Source organism: Paroedura picta, chromosome 3 (genome assembly GCF_049243985.1).
Source record: "Paroedura picta isolate Pp20150507F chromosome 3, Ppicta_v3.0, whole genome shotgun sequence".
In the NCBI taxonomy this organism is placed as follows: domain Eukaryota; kingdom Metazoa; phylum Chordata; class Lepidosauria; order Squamata; family Gekkonidae; genus Paroedura; species Paroedura picta.
Window position 1 is genome coordinate 174054894 of NC_135371.1, and position 21196 is coordinate 174076089.

The following is a 21196-nucleotide window of genomic DNA, read 5'->3' on the forward strand; positions in this document are numbered from 1 at the left end:
ACTTACAATGTAGCCCCCACAGCTGGACCCAACACATGCCCCCCCTCCCCACTTGTGGCTCAGGCTGAAGTATCAAATGCAGGGTCATCAGATGAGAAGGGCCCTTGCACAGGGACTGGGTGCTTCTCTCTTGGCTGTTGCTCTCCCAGCAGCCCTTTCCTTGACTCCTTGTGGCCTTGCAAGGACCTTCGAGGATGGGGCAAACATTCAGTTCTCCTTTGACCCCCCCCTTCCTCTCCCTGAGGAATATGCTGTCATCCGCGCTTCATGTCCAGTTCTGTGCTGTGGAAGAAATTTTGGGAATTGGAATGAGGCTACAGGAGTCACCGGCTGGGGCTTTAATAATGATACACATACATTTGGGGAGCTTGGCCTGTTTAGCCTGGAGAGGAGGCGACTGAGAAGGGATCTGATAGCCATTTTCAAGTATTTAAAAGGCTGCCATGGAGAGGGTGGAGCAGAATTGTTCTCTGTTGCCCGGAGGGACAGACCAGAACCAATGGGATGAAATTAATTCAAAAGAAATTCCATCTAAACCTCCGGAAGAAGTTCCTGACAGTCAGAGCGGTTCCTCGGTGAAACAGGCTTCCTCGGGAGGTGGCGGGTTCTCCCTCTTTGGAGATTTCTAAACAGAGGCTGGAGAGCCCTCTGACCGAGAGGCTGGTTCTGTGGAGGTTCAAGAGGGTGGCAGGTGACAGGGTCAGCGCTAGGGTGCTGAATGTCCTGCACAGTGCAGAGGGTTGGACTAGATGACTCAGGAGGTCCCTTCCAACTCTATTATTCTAGGCTTCCACTTTTTTTATATATATATCCCACCCTTCCCATGGGACTCAGGGCTTGTCACACTGGTCGATCAAATTCAATCATGAATAGCATTAAAATAACACATTACAACAAACGTTTCACAATGAGGCCAGCCCATCTGACAGAGTTGTGTAACTCTGAGGGGATTCCCATTCCTTGGGTGGGTGGACCTTCTCTGAGTTTTTCAGCGGATATTTCACCCGTGAGCTATTTCACCTTGGGGCTATTGGCTGCTGCATTCCTGGCCTCAACCGATACCTTCTCACGGGCCCAGAGATTGTAATTGAGATGATGTTGCTGTTAGTTAAAGATGCCTTTAAATTGCTCGTGTCCATGGACTACCATTCCCATGGCAGGGGCTGATGGGAATTGTAGTCCATGGACGTCTGGAGACCCACACTTTGGCCACTCTTGTGTTATTGATGTCGTACACCACCGTAAGCTGGTATATTGGTAGGGCAGTGTATAAATGGAACAAATAAATTTCACAGAAAAAACATTTTGAATCCCGTTCAACCTGTTTTGTCTCTTTCCTTTGCAGGTCGGATGGAGAAAATTCAAGATCTGTCAGGTCAGTTTCCATTTTCTTTCTTTTAAAATCTTCTCCTGTCTTCTCCCCCTTCCTTCCCTCTCTTGACATGATATTCTCTCTCCTTTGACCCGTGTCCCACGTCCCAGTTGGTTGCCACCCCAGGTCTCATCTGGAGTTTGCACCCTCCCGACTGGTTTGGTCCGTGTTCTGCGTTGGGGCTCTAAAAGGAAAGTTGTGGTGCCCCAAAAGTCTCTTGGATGGCGCTTGCAGTGTTTTTGGAAGTGTGGCAGTGCATTGCCTACGGGGTGGGAGGTTGGAGGGGGGGGGCTGCGGGCAGGAAAGAGAGCCAAAGCTGTTGCGGGATTTGCTACGTAAATGTCCTTTGGTTTCCATGTTGTTCCTGCAGCCTTAATCCAACAACTGGGTGATGTTTCATGTCGATAATGGGCTTTCGTAATAGTAATTATATTGTATTATTAGTCATATTTCCCCCCTGGTCCCCACCGTGTTCCCCGGGTCCCTTTTTGCAGGCTTAGTCTCTGAAACAGGAGTGACTCTTGTGGTGGGAGTGAGAGGGAAAGCAGAAGAACCTAAAAATTGGATTGTGTGCAATTTAGAGGAAGCAACCGTGTCCCTTGACACAAGCTGAGGCCCTGTGTATGACCGCTCCAACATGAAATAATGGCGTCATAACGTGCCCTGCCGGGTCCTTGACCGTCAGCCAGTCTGGTGTAGTGGTTAGGAGTGCGGACTTCTAATCTGGCATATTGGGTTTGATTCCCCGCTCCCCCACATGCAACCAGCTGGGTGACCTTGGGCTCGCCACGGCACTGATAAAACTGCTCTGACCGGGCAGTGATATCAGGGCTCTCTCAGCCTCACCCACCCCACAGGGTGTCTGTTGTGGGGAGAGGAAGGGAAGGCGACTGTAAGCCGCTTTGAGCCTCCTCCGGGTAGGGAAAAGCGGCATATAAGAGCCAACTCTTCTTCTTCTCTTTCTCATGCAAGGAATGCAAACTGAAGTTTAGAAGGTCTTGAGAGATCACCAGTTTAGAAGGCCTTGATAGATACACGGAGGACAATGGGGTGGACTCTGAGCCAGGGGATGGTGGGGGTCATGGAATTTGTGGCTCTTCCTTTTTCTTCCCCACACTCTTTCCGCCATCACCGCTGGTGCTCCCACTATGGAAGGGAGAAGAACGAGAGCTGCTTTGGGTGCTGTCTCTACGCCGTCTCTTTCTCCGATGCTCGGCCTTGTGGTTTGGCCAGAACTCTGTTCTGCCGGTCCATGTTCCCCTTGTGGCTTTCAGACTGACCTGGGCAGAGCATGGAATCAGTCATAGGAGACAGGGCTAAAAGAGGCGCATGCCAGGTTGGGCACAAGAGGTTGGTTTCTGCGGTGAGGCCACTGTTCCGTCCATGGTCTCGGCAGATACTCCAAAACTGTGGACCAGCAACGGGCAGAATTTGTCTTGTAGGGTCACCGATTGTGCCGGGTTGGGGCTGTTGATCGGGAAGATGGGTGGCTCATAAGGCAGAGGGGAATTTTCTGCCGAATCTAATCCAGTCCTTGGTAAAAGGGGTGTGATGAATGTGGCGTGGAGGGTCATTGCTGATAAATATGGGAAGGCCACACTTTTGTTCTAGTCTGTCCTGGATTAGAAAGAAGAGTTAGTGGGCCTCATTGTGCTAAGGGAACACCCAGCCCATGTTTCTTGTTCCCATTCGAAGCGTCTTACTTGTTCTCACTGGAAATCTGCCATTTTGACAATCAACACTGTTTGATTATTTGTTTATGATACCTTTCTCCCCCACCCTTCTCCTGAAGAAATCAATAATTTTTCTGAGGTAAAATCCTCCACAACCCCTTTCTGAGGTAAAATCCTCAATGACACATTTCTGAGGTAAAAAGTTGTGCTAAGGGAACAGCCATCCCATGTTTCCTGTTCTCGTTCAAAGCTTTGCACTTGTTATCACTGGAAAGCTGCCATTTTTACAATCAAAGCTGTTTTATTTATTTGCTTATAATACCTTTCTCACCCACCCTTCTGAGGAAATCAATCACTTTTCCTAGGTAAAATCCTCCATGATGCTTTTCTGAGGTAAAAAGTTGTGCTAAGGGAACACCCATTCCATGTTTCCTGTTCAAAGCTTCTCACTGGAAAGCTGCCCTTTTCACAAGGCTGTTTTATTTATTTGCTTATAATACCTTTCTCCCCCCACCCTTCTCCTGAGGAAATCAGTCACTTTTCTGAGGTAAAATCCTCCACGACACTTTTCTGAGGTAAAAAGTTCCAAGATCACAAAATAGGATTTGTGGTTGTGGGGGACCCTGATCCTGACAATCCTCCAGCCAAGTCTGATGCGGAGTCGGTATATCCAAAGTACTGTGGCATTTCCCAGGACAGAGTAGCTCCTAATTTGGCCCTGGGTAAGCTGCTATAAGATGGGGAAGAAATGGAGATAGTGACAGGTTTTATTTTCCTGAGCTCCAAGATCACTGCAGATGGGGACTGCAACAAAGAAATTAAAGGACGCTTGCTCCTGGGGAGGAAAGCTATGGCAAATCTAGACGGCATCCTAAAAAGCAGAGACATCACCCTGCCAACAAAAGTGCGTTTAGTCAAGGCTATGGTCTTCCCAGTTGCAGTGTATGGCTGCGAAAGTTGGACCATAAGGAAGGCCGAGCGTCAAAGAATTGAGGCTTTTGAACTCTGGTGCTGGAGAAGACTCTTGCGAGTCCCTTGGACTGCAAGGCGAACAAACCGGTCAGTCCTGGAGGAGATCAGCCCTGACTGCTCCTTAGAAGGCCAGATCCTGAAGATGAAACTCAAATACTTTGGCCACCTCATGAGAAGGAAGGACTCCCTGGAGAAGAGCCTAATGCTGGGAGCGATCGAGGGCAAAAGAAGAAGGGGACGACAGAGAATGAGGTGGCTGGATGGAGTCACTGAAGCAGTCGGGGCAAACTTAAATGGACTCCGGGGAATGGTAGAGGACAGGAAGGCCTGGAGGATCAGGGAGCTCTGTAAAGGGCAGGCCAAGGTTACCACTGCATCTGTCAAGTCCCGCAGCCCAAGATGGCGGCGGGAGAGGGGGGAGGCAAGGTATGAAGAACAGGACCGCCACTGTCCATAGGCATCCCACACGGCAGTGTTTAATCTTTGCTCCATTGTTTGCGCTTCCAATGACACAGAATCCTTTTATGCCCTGAACACAGGGCTCGGTATGGGCGACTTTATCCCTGTGGCTTTTGGATTATGTCTATATTTCCCCAGCTGCGGGTTGGTTCCGTAAGGGCGGTTTTGTGTCAGCTAAAGCTGATAAGAAAAGAGCATATTCCCGGGGGTGGGTGGGTGGGTGGGTTGAAAGGGGGGTTTGCAGGTGGAGCTTCGCACAAAGGTGACAATTTCAGGGGCTGGGTTTTGTGAGCCGTTCTGTATTTTGAGCTACCAGCGTCGAAGCTAATGGGTCTTCCAGCATTCAGATAACTTAATTGCAGATAACTTAATTGATCTGTGACTCCTGAGGGGGGGGGAGGGAATCCTTTCTCCAGGGGTAGTCAAACTGCGGCCCTCCAGATGTCCATGGACTACAATTCCCAGAAGCCCCTGCCAGCATTCGCTGGCAGGGGCTTCTGGGAATTGTAGTCCATGGACATCTGGAGGGCCGCAGTTTGACTACCCCTGAGCTAGAGTGTAAGATGTTTAGGACACGGGGTGACCTTCATCGTATATCTCTGCAGGCTCCCTCCCAGGATCCGGGCTCCCTGCCTGTCTGGGATCTCCACGCGTTTGACCAACCAATCCCATTAATGGCTCAGTGGCTTGACTTTCAGCCGCTTTCTTGTGGGGGAGAGGGAAGTGCCATGATGTCTGTATCTCTGTAAATGCAATATCTGCAGAGCCGAGAGGGGAAGTACGCCGTGTGTTCGTAAGAGCTGTAATTATCTTTCTGATTAGCCGGGGAATAGATTTCTTTCTGTTCCCGGCTTAGGCAAGGGAACAAACCCTTGCGGATTAACACGGAGGCAGGGATTTGGGACTCTGGGTTTCTGTTAACAGAACCACGCGGCAACCGAGCTGGGCGTGCATGTTTCTCTCTCCATCACGGGGTGGGGCAAGCCTCTATTGAGGTGTGGGGCAGAGATGGGGACAGGGGATAGATGGCTTGGTGATTTGAGGCGTTTACCTCTGTTTCAAAAGCTGCCGAGCTCCGGATGGGCCTAAAGATCTCCTGGCACTGCAACAGGTCTCCAGATGCTGGAGATGAATTGTCCTGGCAGCTTTGGAAGGTAGAATAGAATCATAGAATCATGGAAGGGGCCTCATGGGTCATCTAGTCCAACCCTCTGCGCTAGAAGAAGGAGAAGGAGAAGGAGAAGGTTCTTATATGCCGCTTTTCCCTACCCGAAGGAGGCTCAGAGCGGCTTACAGTCGCTTTCCCTTTCCTCTCCCCACAACAGACACCCTGTGAGGTGGGTGAGGCTGAGAGAGCCCTGATATCACTGCCCGGTCAAAACAGTTTTATCAGTGCTGTGGCGAGCCCAAGGTCACCCAGCTGGCTGTATGTGGGGGAGCGCAGAATCGAACCTGGCATGCCAGATTAGAAGTCCGCACTCCTAACCACTACACCAAACTGGCAGCTTTGGAAGGTAGAATAGAATCATAGAATAATGGGGTTGGAAGGGACCTCATGGGTCATCTAGTCCAACCCCTTGCGCTAGAAGAAGAAGAAGAAGAAGAAGAAGAAGAGTTGGTTCTTATATGCCGCTTTTCCCTACCCGAAGGAGGCTCAGAGCGGCTTACAGTCGCCTTCCCTTTCCTCTCCCCACAACAGACACCCTGTGGGGTGGGTGAGGCTGAGAGAGCGCTGATATCACTGCCCGGTCAGAACAGTTTTATCAGTGCTGTGGTGAGCCCAAGGTCACCCAGCTGGCTGCATGTGGGGGAGCGCAGAATCGAACCTGGCATGCCAGATTAGAAGTCCGCACTCCTAACCACTACACCAAACCGGCTCTCCTGTGCAGGACACTCACATCCCTTAACGGGTCTTGTCCCTCCCGCTGAGGTTTTGCTCCTCTCCCCAACCTTGCTCTTCCCAAGAAACGTCCTCGAATTTCCCAGCGCTGCTCAGTTCTCTTGAGAGCGTAGAAACAGGATGGCCCTCCTCCCAAATTCACAACTCTATAACCATAATGGATCTTGGAGCAAACGGCGGTAGCTGAGAGCTCTTTGGGGAGTGCAGAAGGAAATAACATTTTATTCCTCGCTTGGAATGTGCCGGCATTTGTTAATCCGTTGTGAGAGTAAGGATGCAGTGGTTAATTCTTGGTATTCTAGGAATGAGCAACCCAAACGCGTACAGGGCCCCTAGCTCCTCCGGGACCTCATTCCAACAGGTAGGGGCCAAGACCGAAAAGACCCTTGTCCTGGCCGAGCCCAGACGTGCTTCCTGGGTTGCTACACAGAGGCAGGTCTCTGCTTATCGCTGGCCCCTGAAATTTTCCACGTTTGCCCATCGTCGGCTCCGACTTGACGGCCCCTTCCACTGTCAATAGCAAAGAAACTCTCCCCTGGGCCTGATTGCAGCAATGTGCTACTGTAAGCCTTCTTGCGTTGTGAAAATTAAATGGAAACGGGGTAATTCATCACGACTCCCATCCCTCCCGATGCGTCCGTGACCAAGCCAGCTTTCTGACCAAGCCACAGCAGTGCCGCGTGAGAACCCCGCTCCCCCCAGCGCTCTTTGGCTGTGGAACGGGAAATTCTCCAGCTGTGCTCCGCGGTGGACGGATCAGGCCTGTCCCGCTGAGGCAAAGGTGGAAATGAACAGTCCCTCTTGGCTGCCACGGCACCGGTGTCTATTCAGTGCCAGGGGTACTTGTTCGAACAACGGTTTAATGGCCTGCCAACACGCCCGAGCCGGTGTCATTAGCTAAAAGCTTGCTTCTGCTGGGAAGGCTGCCAAGGACAGACGCGGGGAGGCTACCTTGTGGGGTGGGGTGGGAGAGTCGAGAGGCATTCGGGAGGTGATTTGATGCCTGGGGAAAGGGAAGATGGCAGATGAGTGGGGTGAGGGTGGGGATGGGGCTTCTCAGGAGGGGAGCGCCCTGGGCGGTTACCTAGGGCGATGCGGAGGAGAGGAAAGGGTGTCTGAAACTCAGCCTCAGGCTTTCCCCCATGGTTCTCTCCGTGCCTTCCTCTCCACTGAGGGAGGATGGGTGAAATATTTCAGAACCAAGCCCGTGACGTACGCTGTTCGGGGGCAGGACCGCCGGGTCTGCTGCGGGACCCGTGGGGATCAATCACGGAGCTAAGGAACCAAAGTCGCCGCGCTGTATCTCGTTTGCCCCTCCTCGGCTCGGTTGCAACCTCGTGGCTCCTCGCCGCGTTTGCCGTGTGAGGGTGAACAAAGCAGACGACACCCCCCGATTACATAAGCTCCCCCTGATGCCAAGGGGAGGGAGCTGTGCCCCATCCACCCCCGTCTGCTGCCACAAACGCAGAGTCACCACTGGCTGGCTCCACGTGCTGCCATGCTCCACAGTGGCACGGAGACGGGCACTATTGGGGCAATGGGGGGGGCTGGAGTGGGGCCTCCTCCTGCGGTCTGAGCCTGCAGTCTCCACCGATTTGGGCCCAGGGTGCTTGTGTGATGGGGAAAGCAGCTCCCGGGGGTCGCACCCTGCACTCGGGTGTGCCAACCACGAGAGGAACGGAGCGGCAGGTTGCTAGGATATCGTCGGGAGGGGGTGTCGGGAGATGACAGTTTGGAGGAGGGGGAGTGACAACGCACCGGGGCCACTGCCAGGAAGTGTCACCATGGCGACCAGAAACACACACAGCGGTGGCTTCCCAACCGCTGTCACCATGACAGGCGCTGCGTCGGGCTTGGTTTTATTTTCTGCTCAGGTGGCGAAGACCCTGTGCCCGGGGCCCTGTGTGGGCAGACCGTTTTGCAGGGTGATACGGTGCCCCCGCAGCCGCTCCTGGGGCCGTACAGGACGCCAAGCGCCCGCCTGTCGCGGCCTAGAAGGGCACTGGCGTCTGAGGTGCTAGGCTTGCCAACCTCCAGGTTGGGCCTGGAGGGGGCCTGGAAGGATAAGGGAACCCCAGGACACCTAGATTGGCTCACCTGGAGGAAATGATGACTGGGTGGCAATATACTTCCCCGAGAGACCCCCCTACCCCAAACCTCTCTCCTCCTGCCCAAACTCTTCCCCTCCCCGGGGCCATCCTTAAATATGGAGTTGCTAGAAATACAGGTGGTAGCAGGAGATCTCTCAGAGCTATGACTCGTCTGCAAACAACAGAGATCAGTTCCACTAGGACAGGGGTGGCCAGGCTGTGGCTGTCCAGATTTCCACGGACTGCAATTCCCATGAGCCCCTGCCAACATGTGCTGGCAGGGTGTCATGGCAATTGTAGTACATGGACATCTGGAGCGCCACAGGCCCCACCTGGAGGCTGGCATCCCTGACCCTCAGTGGGGCCCAAGGCCCCAGAGTCCCCCCTCCCAAGCAGCCCTTTCCTCCAGGGGAACTGATCTCTGCAGTCTGGAGTTGAGCTGCAATTCTGGAGGATCTCCAGGTCCTACTTGGGGGCTCAACCAAAGAAGGTCAATATTAAGATGAACAAGAAGAAAAATATCTTGTCTCCAACATCTTCAATACTTCAGGGTAACCATCAAACGCAACGGAGACTATTATCCTCGGTATGAGCTAGTTTCATTGGTCTTCCTCAGTTGTGTATGAATTGCATGCAACCAATTCAGACCTCTAAGTCTCTTGAGTCACAGCTTCCCAGCCCACCACCCGTGCCCATTTTCCTTTGCTTTGAGACACGCCACTTGAGCGGAACGCCTCCTGGCCTTAGGGTTGCCAACCTCCAGGTGGGAGCAATTAACCTAATGCATAGGCACAAAGGATGCATTCAATTCCTGTTACATTCACAATAAGTTTTTACAAGCAAATGGCATGATAAAATACAACCAAAATATCTGCTCAATGCCCTAATCAGCAGAAAAAAACGTTTTAGCTTTTCCAGGCAAGTACAAGTCCTGGTAAACAGAGACATTTGCGGGATCCTTTGTGCCAATAGATTGGGTTAATCTCTTTCACCTTGTATATTTTGCCCATTGTATTTCCTTCTGCTTCATTATTATTATCATCATCATTAGCCTCCAGGTGGGGCCTGGGGCTCTTCCAGAATGCCAAGCGTTCTCCGGTTCTCATGGGGAAATGGCAATTTTGGAAGGCAGAGAGTATGGCTTTGCCCCAAGCTCCACAGCAATTGCCTAACCCACAGTGCACGATAAACAGGCTCCCTCAGGGAAAACGGCTGCTGCAGGCACTTTTGCCTTTCCTGTCCTCTCTGTTTGGTTGCCCGACATTTCTAGTAACCCCCTTTCCCGTCCCACTTCCCATGGTCTTCTGATTGCACAGATCAGCCTTCTCCCACCCCCCACCCTCGTGCTTTCCAAACACCTCCCTGGCTCCAGAGGAAGAAGAAGAAAAGTCGGGTTTTGTACCCCGCTTTTCACTACCCGAAGGAGTCAGAAAGCGGCTTATAATTGCCATCCCTTCCCCGCAACAAGCACCCTGTGAGGGAGGTGAGGCTGAGAAGAAAGAAGAGTTGGTTCTTATATGCCGCTTTTCTCTACCCGAAGGAGTCTCAAAGGGGCTTCCAATCGTCTTCCCTTCCTCTCCCCACAACAGACACCCTGTGAGGTGGGTGAGGCTGAGAGAGCCCTGAGATTACTGAAGAAGAAGAAGAGTTGGTTCTTATATGCCGCTTTTCCCTACCCGAAGGAGGCTCAAAGCGGCTTACAGTCGCCTTCCCATTCCTCTCCCCACAACAGACACCCTGCGGGGTGGGTGAGGCTGAGAGAGCTCTGATATCACTGCCCAGTCAGAACAGTTTTATCAGTGCCGTGGCGAGCCCAAGGTCACCCAGCTGGCTGCACACGGAGGAGCGGGGAATCAAACTCGCCAGATTAGAAGCTGCTCCTCTTCACCTCTACACCACGCTGGCTCCGAAGATCTAGGGAGCAATTGAATTGGCTACCTGCACAGAGCCCAATTAGCACTGATTGTGGGCTGCCAGCTCCCCAGCAGGGGGGGCAGAAGAATTCACACTGGGGTTGTCTCGGAGAATGTGGCTGCTAGGGAACCGGTCACCCCCTGCCGCTTGGTTCCCCCTCCTGCCGATGCAGCCTCCCGGCCCTCTGCCATCTCCTGGCCGCTCCCCAATTTGCACTTACCTGGCTGCCAGCAGGAACGGCGTCTGTGGAGTCATGAAAGTCACAGTGTCGGAAATGGATGCTTCAGAGTCAAGCGGTGACAACCCCGGAGTAAACAAGGGTTGCAGAACTGGCCTGCAGTTGAACAGTGCAAGGAGACTCGAATCTGACTGCTCATAGAATCATAGAATCATAGAGTTGGAAGGGGCCACATAGGCCATCTAGTCCAACCCCCCTGCTCAACGCAGGATCATAGAATCATAGAGTTGGAAGGGGCCACACAGGCCATCTAGTCCAACCCCCCTGCTCAACGCAGGATCATAGAATCATAGAGTTGGAAGGGGCCACACAGGCCATCTAGTCCAACCCCCTGCTCAACGCAGGATCATAGAATCATAGAGTTGGAAGGGGCCACACAGGCCATCTAGTCCAACCCCCTGCTCAACGCAGGAACATAGAATCATAGAGTTGGAGGGGGCCACACAGGCCATCTAGTCCAACCCCCTGCTCAATGCAGGAACATAGAATCATAGAGTTGGAAGGGGCCATACAGGCCATCGAGTCCAACCCCCTGCTCAACGCAGGATCATAGAATCATAGAATCATAGAGTTGGAAGGGGCCACACAGGCCATCTAGTCCCACCCCCTGCTCAACGCAGGATCAGCCCAAAGCATCCTAAAGCATCCAGGAAAAGTGTGTATCCAACCTTTGCTTGAAGACTGCCAGTGTTGGTTAAAGCTTTCTTGAAAGCAGTGTAGTCAGGGTAGGGTTGATTTGTTTTGGGGCAAAGAAAGATCCCAGAGAATGCTGGAAGAGTTTGTGGCACACGCCCCGATTCTGTGGGATTTTGGTTTTTGAGGCTGCAAAGATGGATTCAAGCCACTGCTGCCGTGGACGGGCTCAGAAATGTAGAAGCGGTTTGAAGCTCCGCATATTTGTGTATTTAATTCATTTAGTCCTCACCTCTCTTCCCATTGGGGACAAAAAGTGGCTTACGTCATTCTCCTCTCCCCCATTGTACTCCCGCAACAGCCCTGCAAGGTAGGCTGGGCCAAGAGTGTATGACTGGCCCAAGGTCACCTGGCGAGTTTCTGTAGCTGATTTGAACTTGGGTCTCCCACTGAGTGGTTTGAGCCTCTTAAGCACTTCTCCCCAGGAGTACTGTCTTCTGGAGTTGCACTGATGTTGTGTGTTCAATGCCCAGAACAGGGGCAGTCAAACTGCGGCCCTCCAGATGTCCATGGACTACAATTCCCAGGAGCCCCTGCCAGCGAATGCTGGCAGGGGGCTCCTGGGAATTGTAGTCCATGGACATCTGGAGGGCCGCAGTTTGACTACCCCTGGCCCAGAATGTCCTGGTGTTGCTCCAAGGGCTCCAGTGACAACTGGCAAGGTGGCCACCTTCTTTTCTAACTCCATTTGTATGTCTTGTTATTGGTGGTCTTCTCCTGTTCTTTCTTTTCCCATTCTGCTGTGTCCTGGGATTGCAGTGCCAATATTCCAAACCCTATTCCTCATTCCCCCCCCCCCCAAGGTGATATCAGGGGCGTAATTCCCTTGGTGCTTATCTGTTGCAATCAGAAGTCTCAAAGAATCTTTCTTTTATCCTCCTCCACAATTCTGTCTGGCTTGTGCTCCCCTGAATTTCTTGCTGATGGAAAGGCAGACCTTGCCACGATTCCAGGGCAACGTAGCGGCAAGTCTATCGTGCCGTCCTTTATAGTCAGTTTGAGCAATTTTACTGCAAGCGCTGGCCGTCAGGCTGACTGTTACATCTTTTGTCGCTAAGCTGACATTTATCACTGGGCTTCTGGATCTTGGCTTTCGTGTTTTTTCCTTTCCAGTCTCTGCTCTCCTGCAGCTAGAAGGAGTCTTTCTGTTCTCCAAGTGGCCGTTTTAGAACCACTTCCAGATTTTTTTAGAATCATAGAATAAAAGAGTTGTAAGGGACCTTCAGGGTCATAAAGTCCAACGCCCACATAGTGCAGGACACTCACAACCCTCTCGCTCATCCACTGTCACCTGCCACCCCCTTGAGCCTTCACAGAATCAGCCTCTCCGTCAGATGGCTCTCCAGCCTCTGTTTAGAAATCTCCAAAGATGGAGAATCCACTTCCTCCCAAGGAAGCCTGTTCCACTGAGGAACTGCTCTGATTGTCAAGAACTTCTTCCAAAAGTTAAGACAGAATTTAGAATCCGAGAATCCTAGAGTTGGAAGGGACCTCCTGGGACATCTAGTCCAACCCCCTGCACTATGCAGGACACTAACTACCCTCTCGCTCCTCCACTGTCGCCTGCCACCCCCTTGAGCCTTCACAGAATCAGCCTCTCCATCAGATGGCTCTCCAGACTCTCTTTTAAAAATTCCCAAGAATTTCGAAAGAATTTTGTCACTAACTTTATTCTCTACGTCTCAAATATTGCCCAGGCAAGTCCTTTTGCTTCCAGCGGTCAAAGTTCATTTTGATTCTAGTCCTTTTGTAATCATGTTTGTTTTTGGAAGGTAAATGACGTTGCGTACGTCAAAAACCACCAAGAGGATGGTAAAAGGAGGCCTGAAATCTGGAAGAAAGAGAAACCTGGAAATCGGAAAACAAGGGCAAATCTCAGAAATGACCCCAACAGAGCTTGACCTTTTAAACGTTGTGCAGCAAATACTTGCGGAGGAATAATAGTATAGGGCACAGTCCAGGGGGGGCCAAACGGTGGCTCTCCAGGTGACCATAGACTACAATAACCATGAGCCCCTGCCAGCTGGCAGGGGCTCATGGTTATTGTAGTCCATGGTCATCTGGAGAGCCACTGTTTCGCCACCCCTGGCTCAGTTCCCATCCCTTTAGCACGGCAACTCTTTGAACTATTTGCTTGTGTGAAATAGACCTCTTGGAATATTCCATTTTTGCATAATTTGTGGAGAGCCAGGGGAGAAGGAGCCTTCTTAACCGTGTCTGATTCTGCCCCACATGACTTTCATTTATTTATTTTCCTTATAGTGGTGCGATCGGTTCGTTGGACCGAGCTTTGCCCGATCATGGAAGCTTGATCCTAAGAAAACAAATCTCCCAAGGATTATATTGCCGAAAGGGTAAACTGACCTCTGGTCACACCCAGGTTGCAGCCAAAAGGAGAGAGAGAGAGAGAGAGAAACCCAATCGAAAGAACCCTTTCCCCATCACAAACAGCCAGCTCGTCCGGCATTGTGCATGTGGGAGGAGGAGGGCTTTGTCTGTGCAGGAGAGACATGCAGAGACATGTGTCTCCCTGGAAGGCCATGTGCAGCGGGGGAGAGGACAGTGTGAGAGAGGAAGCGTCAGTGGGCAGCTCCCAGGTGAAGAGAGCGGTGTCTCATTCAAGGAGGTCAAACCTATCTACCCATAGAGTAGCACCCAAGCAGGTAGCACCCAAGCAGTGTCCAGGCTCTGTCCAACTATTTATAACCCCGCTCGTCTCCTATATTTTATTTATCTGTGTATCTTTGTATCTATGTATCTATCTATTTATCTATTTACCTTTTTATCTATTTATTATTTAAGCTTATTACCTGCCACTCCCAAACCAGCTCATGGCTATCATGTCCCCTCTCAACCTCCTTTTCTCCAGGCTGAACATTCCCAAGTCCCTCAACCTATCTTCATAGGGCTTGGTCCCTTGGCCCCAGATCATCTTCGTCGCTCTCCTCTGTACCCTTTCAATGTTATCTACGTCCTTCTTGAAGTGAGGCCTCCAGAACTGCACACAGTACTCCAGGTGTGGTCTGACCAGTGCCGTATACAATGGGACTATGACATCTTGTGATTTTGATGTGATGCCCCTGTTGATACAGCCCAAAATGGCATTCGCCTTTTTTACCGCTGCATCCCACTGCCTGCTCATGTTTAGCTTACAATCTGCCCATATAAAAACCCAGTAAAACGCCATTAAAACAAACGTGGACCCACATATGCATACAGTAAAAACAGACTCCTAAAACATCATGGCGGTCTGTATAAGGGAGAGGAGTGGGAAGAGGGAGCAAAGACGACAAAGCGAATGCTGCCCTCTTAGCACCTCACTGGCAGTCTTCAAGCAAAGGTTGGATGCACACTTTTCTTGGATGCTTTAGGATGCTTAGGGCTGATTCTGCGTTGAGCAGGGGGTGGGACTGGATGGCCTGTATGGCCCCTTCCAACTCGATGATTCGATGATTCGATGATTCTATGATTCATTCACGGCAACAACAACCCGATGAGGTAGGCTAGGTTGAAAGGTTGCCGAAGGAAGCCTTCGTAGTGGAGTAGAGACTCAAAATTCCCGGGATCGCTGGGATTTTCGTACAACATTCTTGTCATGCAGCCTGTTTATACCCAGGCAGTCTTGGAGGACGAATATCAACGGGAGTTCCCGATTATTTACAGTGACTCTTTCTAGTAACTTTGACCTTGGGTGGTCGGTCTCCCATGCAATGTGCTAACAGGTGTGGTGACCCTGCTCCCTTCCAAGATCGAGCAAACCGGTTCATCCAGGCCAGGGCTTCCTCCGTGGTCTCCCACCCATGACATCTCTGGGTGCCCTCCGCAGCGCCCCCTTGCGCCGGCAGACCGGGTGTGCAGAAAGAGAGCCCCCAGACCCATTGTCTCCCCTGATTATACCCTTTCCCTCCAGTTCTCTGTGACTCATGCGCCAGCTACTAATTAAAACTGGGAAACAAGCTGGTGGGGGGGGGGGGGGAGGGATCAGGCAGGATTATTTTAGAACCGGTGCTGACTTCGGAGGGCAGCCGCCTCTCCGTCACCATAGAAACAAGTTCTTTTTTTTAACCCCCCCAATATTCCCAAACCGTGTCTGCATTCCCACCCCCCCTCCAGCCTCCCTGTTCCGAAAGCTAGGGGGTGGGTCTCGCTTGCCCTCTGCCCCGCCCTCTTGGAAGCCACGGCGTCCCCCTCTCCCGAAATTGCCGAACCGGAGAGGAACGCCGTATCCGCTCTTTTCGTAACCCTCTGGTTACATGATCTGAGTAGACCAGGGGTAGTCAACCTGTGGTCCTCCAGATGTCCATGGACGACAATTCCCATGAGCCACTGCCTGCTGGCTTAGAAGTCCACGCTCGTAACCACTACACCAAGCTAGCTCTCTTACAGAGTCATAGAATGCTTAGAAAGCATTGGATGCTTTAGGATGCTTAGGGCTTAGGGCCTAAGAAAGCATTGGATGCTTTAGGATGCTTAGGGCTGATCCTGCGTTGAGCAGGGGGTTGGACTAGATGGCCTGTATGGCCCCTTCCAACTCTATGATTCTATGATTCTAGAATCATAGAATCATAGAGTTGGAAGGGACCTCGTGGGGCATCTAGTCTTGTTGGACCCTAAGCCTGAATCACGACAGGTTGGCGTTTTGTGTCCGGCTGCGTCCCTTTGTTCCATCAGAGCCACATGACAACTGTCACGCAGGGGCCTTCCGGCTTTGGCCTTCGCTGGCGGGCCCGCCGGATGCCTTGCGGTGCTTCCAGGCTGTGATGTAACCGCGGTGCCATTATGCGGCCGGAGCATCGAGTGGTAATGAGCACTCTGCCTCTAATTCTGAAAGATCCATTTGGCTTGTCATATGCATTAGGGTCGTATCTAATCCTTGAAAAAACGAGTAGTGTCCCTTCCTTTCTGTAAATAAGTTAGATTTCGTTTCCAGGAATTAAAAGGAGCCACAGTTCTGGGCATGAGCAATGGTTGTAGTTGTTGTGTTGCCTATGGAAAAGTGTGTCTTGCTTCCAGGACAACTCCAACGCTAACTCTTCCAACATTTTGGGCACAATTCAAAGCCGTTGCCCTCTAGCTCCACTCCCTTTTTACAATCCCTTGGAGGAGAACCAAGAACAGTGGCATGGATGCTTTGGTGCCCATAGGCACCCTGTTGGGGAACCCTGCTCGTTGATACAAGCACAAGATCCCAAGTCTGGTTGGGGACAGTGTTTTCGGTAGTCGGACAGGCTGCAAAATACCTCCACAGGGGGCTTTGGAGATTATTTGCAGAGGAATTCTTTAATACTCTTGAAGTATTTGAAAGGTTGCTACTTGGAGGAGGGCAGGATGCTGTTTCTGCTGGCTGCAGAGGAGAGGACACGCAGTCATGGGTTTAAACTACAAGTACAACGATATAGGCTAGATATCAGGAAAAAGTTTTTCACAGTCAGAGTAGTTCAGCAGTGGAATAGGCTGCCTAGGGAGGTGGTGAGCTCCCCCTCACTGGCCGTCTTCAAGCAAAGGTTGGATACACACTTTTCTTGGATGCTTTAGGATGCTTAGGGCTGATCCTGCGTTGAGCAGGGGGTTGGATTAGATGGCCTGTATGGCCCCTTCCAACTCTGTGATTCTGTGAACCAGTGGTCTGACACAGTGTTATGGATGTTTTATGCAGCCGTAGGAGAATGTGGACTATGCAAAAAACGAACAGACAAAAACCAGAGTAGATGCACCAGAGATTAGTGTTGTCAGTGAAGCCAAAGGATGCATAAACCCTCGTTTGCAAGTGGTGTGACTTGAATATCTTGGCAGTGGCCCATGGAGAGCGGGGCTTTGTTTGTCCCCAGACGTAAGCGCGAACGCGGCTGATGGTTTTTGTGTATCACTGATTATATTCCGCGTGTGTGTCATGAAATATTTTGCGTATCTTTCCATGTGTCATGCTCTGTATTGGTGCACACCCTTGCCTGTGTGAGCAGTGGGAGTTTTTGCGCAGGCCTCTGAGGTGCCACAACTCCTGCACAGAATGGACGGGCCTGGTTTATCCACCGCAAGGTTTAAGCCCAGCCTGCAGGGCGGGGGGGGGGGGGCGTGCTTCTGATGCATGCTTTCAAATCAGCTTGCTAATTTAGACTTGATTCCCCGCTCCCCCACATCAGAACATTAAACTGCCTGTGCTTAGGACCAATCAGATGATTTGGCGGGCAAACAATCCTTATCCATTGTTGTTCATCTATATATTTGTGATATAGCCTAGGGGGTGGGACACGTCCAGCTGTCCAAGTTGGAATAGGGCCAATCAGGGTGCAGCCAGCTTTGCCCTGATTGGCCCTGCCCCTGCAGCTCCCGCCCTCTGTCCCTGGACTCTAGCTTCTTTGTTCTCAGACACACCTCAGTGCCTGGAGCCAGCAGCAGGTAAGGGGAGAAGGCCCTGGGCAAAGGGTCATGGTGGAGGGCCTGCTAACGAGGGCCTCTTGGCCTTGACTGCCTGCTAAGGAGCTCTGGCCCGGGCCTGTAAGGAGCTGCCCAGCCCCCACCCGCCCCACTTGATCTGGCTGCGGGGTGCTACCCAAAGCCATCTTAAGCTGCCTGGCCGGGGGGGGGGGCAGGGGAGGGCGCCCTTTCAAGGCCCGTTCTTCAGAGCGGGTTTTGAAGCTAGTAGTGGATAAAAGTTCATGCCATGTTTGTGTTTCTTGGTCGGTGTTTGGTGTTGGACTGAAGAAAGAGCTGTTTGTTTTCGAAAAACTGAGTGGTCTACGTCGACTGAACCTGCAGATACTTGAGAGGGCCAGGAAATTTGTGAGTCCCCCTGTCCAAACTACTTCCGATGTCCCCACATCCTTGCCCATAAGAGCTCTTTCCCATGGGATCCTTCTCGTAACATTCCTTGAAACTTCTCTACTGGCTTATTTATAAACAAGTGTTTTTTTTGTTCCTGGTATTTTTTTTATTTGGGGGGGGGGAGTGCTGTTTCCTTCCTGTGCAATAGCTCCTCTTCCAGGTAAAGAATTGTGCCACCCGTCTATAAATAAACAAGCGGAGGAAGCTCAAGGTGACACCAAGGAGGAAAAAAAAAAAAGAGGCGCTGGGCCTTTTGGGTTGGAGTAACCAGCAAGAAAGAGCCTCTTGTGGCACAGAGTGTTAAGGCAGCGGACATGCAGTCTGAAGCTCTGCCCATGAGGCTGGGAGTTCGATCCCAGCAGCCGGCTCAAGGTCGACTCAGCCTTCCATCCTTCCGAGGTCGGTAAAATGAGTACCCAGCTTTCTTGCTGGGGGGTAAACGGTAATGACTGGGGAAGGCACTGGCAAACCGCCCCGTATTGAGTCTGTCATGAAAACGCTGGAGGGCGTCACCCCAAGGGTCAAACATGACTTGGTGCTTGCAAGAAGGAGAGCTGTTTTATAATCTGCTTTTCTCTACCCAGGGAGAGAGCCAGTGTGGTACAGAGGTGATCTGGTGATCTGGGTTGGATTCCCCGCTCCCCCACATGCAGCCAGCTGGGAGACCTTGGGCTTGCCACAGCACTGAGAAAGTTGTTCTGACCGAGCAGGAATATAAGGGCTCTCTCAGCCTCCCCTCCCCTCCCTCACAGGGGAGAGGAAAGGGAAGGCAACTGTAAGCCGCTTTGAGACTCCTTCGGGTAGAGAAAAGCTCCATATAAGAACCAACTCTTCTTCTTCTTCTTCAGTAATATCAGGGCTCTCTCAGCCTCACCCATCTCACAGGGTGTCTGTTGTGGGGAGAGGAAAGGGAAGGCAAATGGAAGCCGCTTTGAGACTACTTCGGGTAGAGAAAAGTGGCATATAAGACCCAACTCTTCTTCTTCTTCTTCTCCTCCTCCTCCTCCTCCTCCTCCTCCTCAAATCTGTCAAATACCCCATGGCAACGAATTCCCCCTTTTAATCCCTCCCTGTGTAAAGAGATAACTTGGGGGGGGGGGGGAAAGAGGGACAGAGAAATCCGTAGCCATCTGTATTATGGACCAAGAGGAGGGAAAGACGGCTCTTTATGGGGCCTACGATTGCGCATGTTTATGTACATTCCAAGAAGGTTTACTAAGCACTTTGAAAATGCTAAGCAATTAGTTAATCGTTGCCTTCTAATTAATCCTCTCTGCCGTTCTGAAAATGCCCACATGCTGGGGAAGCGGAGCGCCACGACGGACTCAGGGGGGTCCGGAGAAACCCTTATGCCGCATTGTGCTTGTTCCCTTGTCTGTGTTGATGCCAACGTTGGACACCGTCCCAGAGCACTTACGCATCTGGGTCTCTCTGACCTAAACCGTTGCGCAGCCAGAGATGAAGCTGAAAGGATCGGGCTGGACGGAGGAAAGGGGGGAGAGGGAGAAATACATCGTCCTCAGAGATTCAGCACAACCCAAAGGATTGAGTCCAGCGGTCCCTTCAAGGCCGACAAAGTTTTATGCAAGATATGTAAGCTTTGGTGTGCTTTCTAACCCCAAAACCCACCTTCTGAAATTTCTGGCTCCACGGCCCGTCTTGCCTCCATGCCTCTGAGGAGGGTCCCAATAAGATCTTCCTTGCCCTGACCTTAACCAAACACCGGGCGGGAGAGCTCCGTCTTGCAGGCCCTGCGGAACGGGGTTAGTTCTGGCAGGGACCTCAGCTCTTCCGGGAGCTCATTCCACCAGCAAAGTGAAGTTATAGCCTTCAGTATACTGTAAAATATGTAAAAATGGCTGTCAAGTTTTCATAGAATCATAGAATTGGGAGGGACCTCCTGGGTCATCTAGGCAGGACACTCACCACCTTATCGCTCATCCACTGTCACCTGCCACCCCCTTGAGCCTTCACAGAATCAGCCTCTCCGTCAGATGGCTCTCCAGCCTCTGTTTAAAAATCTCCAAAGATGGAGAACCCACCACCTCCCGAGGAAGCCTCTTCCACTGAAGAACCGCTCTGACTGTCAGGAACTTCTTCCGGATGTTTAGATGGAATTTAGAATCATAGAATCATAAAGTTCGAAGGGATCTCTTGGGTCATCCAGTCCAACCCCCTGCACTGTGCAGGACACTCACAACCCTCTCGCTCATCCACTGTCACCTGCCACCCCCTTGAGCCTTCACAGAATCAGCCTCTCCGTCAGATGGCTCTCCAGCCTCTGTTTAAACATTTCCAAAGATGGAGAACCCACCACCTCCCGAGGAAGCCTATTCAGCATTGATAATTTCAAAGACCTTTTATGCAAAGGAAGTCTTCTTTGGTGACAAACCTAGGGTCCCGACTGGGAAATACCTGGACATTCTGGGGGTGGCACCTGAGAAGGGTGGGGTTTGGAAGGGGGAGGGATTTCAGTGGGTTCCAGTGTCCTAGAGGTCCTCCTTCCAAAATGTCCCTTTTCCCCAGGGGAACTGATCTCTATCACCTGTAGCAGGCGTAGTCAACCTGTGGTCCTCCAGATGTCCATGGACTACAATTCCCATGAGCCCCTGCCAGCAATGCTGGCAGGGGCTCATGGGAATTGTAGTCCATGGACATCTGGAGGACCACAGGTTGACTACCCCTGACCTAAAGAACACGTGTAATTTTATTTCACCCCCTGGAAGTTGGCAGCCGAACAGTTTGTCCTGTCCTCTACCCCCCCTTTTTTTTTGGAACTGTCCCTTGGGTTCAGCGAGCCCGGCTAGGAAGGAACCTCTGTGGGCTAGCAACTTTTTGCACAGATTCCATTTGCAAGCCTCCGTAGCGTGGCTCTGCCGTTCCTGCCGCATTCGGTTCCCCACCCACAGAGATCATCTGCATAATAGACTATAAATGCCACGCTTCAGTCACTCTCTTCCCCCCATCCCCCCCCTCGAAAAATGCACACTTTAGTTCCTTGCGTAACGTGCCCCATCCGTCCCCGGACTTCTGCACAGATCCTGCGGACGGGGCCCGTGGAGA

General features: G+C 51.7%; 1 protein-coding gene across 1 annotated transcript in view; it reads left to right on the forward strand.

Annotated features, from left to right (window-relative positions):
• IQSEC2 (IQ motif and Sec7 domain ArfGEF 2) overlaps positions 1 to 21196 on the forward strand; it is a 161892-nt gene that overhangs the window by 25082 nt on the left and 115614 nt on the right. Inside the window, exon 2 of the mRNA XM_077329741.1 lies at positions 1346 to 1375. The gene's annotated coding sequence lies outside the window, so the exon portion shown is untranslated. The remainder of the gene's footprint in view (positions 1 to 1345; positions 1376 to 21196) is intronic.